Raw genomic sequence first — 2,945 nt, 5'->3', positions numbered from 1 at the left:
GGGAGGGTGTCAAGTTTTCGGTATATTCCACGTGGACCCATCCAAAACATGTAAAATCATAATATTATACCAAAGAGTTGGTTCAAGTGGTAGGTAACTGCTTAAGTAAAGTCTCAAGTTCGAGTCCTTATGTATGCAAGAAATCCCTGCTGGGAGACTCACCAACCAAAGCTTAAAATGAAAGCAAGAATGTTTGTGTTTAGCAGTAATTAGTGACATAAATTATTTGCAATCACATGCGAGGCTCAACACATTGACAAAGAAAATAGATGCTACACACTAACACAAGCCTAAATTCGCAGATAGGTTTTCGAAACGATTTTGAGGTAAAAAGAAATAACCATAACATTGAGCTCGAGTGATCCGGAACATATGTTATCACACGCATCCGAAGTTCCGAAGAGTACCAGTGGAGTAAATTATAAACTTCGAATTTTCAATGTTTCTCGATCCTGAACCATTCGGTGTGGAAAGATCCCTCCATATCGACCCTTTCGTAAGTATGGGCGCCGAAATAATCTCGTTGAGATTGAACCAAGTTGGCTGGTAGCCTCTCCCTCCTGTAAGTGTTGAAATAAGCAAGACTCGATGACATGCCGGAGTGCTTATACCGAGGTTGATAGCAAGACAAACAACTCTTCTCCAAGCAGAGTGCCTGTCAATGATTTCCTTTGCGAATTCGGGATTGACGAGAAGGTTTGCGAGGTTGGGTTTCTATCGTAAGCCTTCTTGATTCGATCAAGAAAAATAGCTCGGATGATGCAGCCTCCCTTCCATAACCTAGCCAGTTTTCCCAACTTCAAGTCCCAACCCTACTCCATGCTTTTTGCGCTGATGAGATTCATGCCCTGCGCATAACTGCAAATCTTGGATGGATAAAGAGCTTGCCTTACATCGTCGATTAGTTTTTTCCTTATCCATGGTTTGGTCGGTCAAGATGTCACTGAACCCTCCAGATTTGAAGACTTTAGCGGCTTCAACTCTTTCCGCCTTTAACCCGATAAGGAACCTCGAGTCTAAAGATGCTGCAATTGTTGGAGCTGCAACAGATAACTCGGCAGCTTGCTTTACAATCCATTTACCAGTCCCCTTCATCCCAGTTTTGTCCAAAACTTAAACATCTAAATAACCCTCTCCTCTATCATCCTTAATTCCGAATATATCGATAGTTATTTCAATGAAGAAACTCAAAAGCTCCCTGTTGTTCCATTCTGAGAAAACTCTCCTTAGATCTTCATTCGATAACTTTCCGACAGATTTCAGAACATCGTAAGCCTCCGCAATCAGCAGCATATCACCGTATTCAATTCCATTATGAACCATCTTGACAAAATTACTCGATCCGCCTTTGCCAATGTAAGTCACACAGGGTCCACTATCAGGAATTTGAGCGGCAACCTTAAGAAGAATGTCTTCAATGTATTTATAAGCTTCAAAGGAACCTCCAGGCATCAAAGAGGGACCGCACCGCGCACCTTCTTCGCCACCGGAAACTCTCATTCCAAGGTACAACAAACCCGTCCGGACATTTCCTTCCCTCGTGTCTGGTGTTCTCATACCACTCGTTGCCACCATTGATGATACAATCACCTTTCTCCATGTAGGCAGAGAGTTTTAATGGTCTGGTCCACCGGGGCTCCCGCCTTAACGAGCACGATTATCACTCGAGGTTTCTGGATAGAGTGAATAAAAGATTCAGGATCGTGGAAACCATACACGGGAAGATCCCCTTCCTGTTTAGCTCTTTCGACGGTCTCGTCGACCTTGGAGGTAGTCCTGCTGTAAACAGAAATGAGGAAACCTTTCTCGGCAATGTTAAGCGCGAGATTTTGGCCCATAACAGCCCAACCAGCAAGTCCTATTCTTGTAGGTGGAGCCATAGTTCTTCTGTTAAATGTTTGCATCATCATCAGTGAAATTCCCAAAGAAAAACAAAGAACAAAAACCATTCATTAGAATGGGAAAACAAAGAACTCTGCCATAGGAGATTCAACAAATGAATTAACTAAACTCTCCTTCGATAATCAATGGTAAGCTTTACAAATCTAACTTCTATAAGAGCACTAATTATTTGTTCATTCAGATAAAACAAATTGAAAAGCCTATGTCCTTCACACCCGTAAAACCGAGACCTCTCGGATTATACATAACATAACACGATTGTAAACCACTTCAAATAGCAACTTAATAAGTTTTTAATTCATTCAAATCCCAAGCACAAATTACGACTAACAATTAAAATGAAAATTAACAAAAACCCAAACATCCAACAAATTCAGATAAGAATTCTCAAAAGTAAAAGGCAGAAAAACAGTTTATTTAGCTTAATTAACAACGAAATACAGCTTTGGAACTAATTGCATGCTGGAATTAAACTAACGGATAAGAAGTTTCAAACTTTATTGAAATTCAACATGAGAAAAAAAAGACCCAAACCTCAAAATGTCACTTCTTTCCTCTGTTTTTCTGATAGAAAAGGGAAACCAAAGTTGTAGAGTTTTGAGGAAAAAATTGCACAAATGGATACTAAGAATTAGATCAAATATATACATAGCGAAAAGGTAAGGGAAAAGATCCTAAAAATCAAAGCATCCAGGCCCGAGAGGGTCATGTAGTGTGGTCGGTGGGAGGGACTCCAATTGTTTAAAAGTACTCGTGTGAAGTTAAAAAAAAATTGAATTAGAAACTCTCTTAATTAAAAAAAATATTAGTATTAACCTTTTTAAATGAAATGGGAAAAAATGATTTTCTACTTTAAATACATCAGCTGTCGTATCTCTTTCCCAATAAAAAAAAATTCAAATAAAATAAAAATTGAAATAACAAATAGATTGTATCTTATATTTCATCCATTTTTTGATATTCAAACTCCAACAATATTAATAAACTTTGGATAATCAAAATTGTTGTTGAATGTGAGGTAGCGATGGGAATGCGTTTAGCTT

The 2,945-nt window shown here is 38.7% G+C and overlaps 1 pseudogene; it reads right to left on the bottom strand.

Moving 5' to 3' along the window:
• Nucleotides 1-382: 382 nt before the first annotated feature.
• Nucleotides 383-2,567, bottom strand: LOC120138006 (annotated as a pseudogene).
• Nucleotides 2,568-2,945: the final 378 nt, after the last annotated feature.

Source organism: Hibiscus syriacus, unplaced genomic scaffold (assembly GCF_006381635.1).
Source record: "Hibiscus syriacus cultivar Baekdansim isolate YM2019G1 unplaced genomic scaffold, ASM638163v2 tig00110677_pilon, whole genome shotgun sequence".
Taxonomy (NCBI): domain Eukaryota; kingdom Viridiplantae; phylum Streptophyta; class Magnoliopsida; order Malvales; family Malvaceae; genus Hibiscus; species Hibiscus syriacus.
Note: the sequence above shows the minus strand (reverse complement) of the source record. Positions and strands in the feature narration are given on the sequence as shown.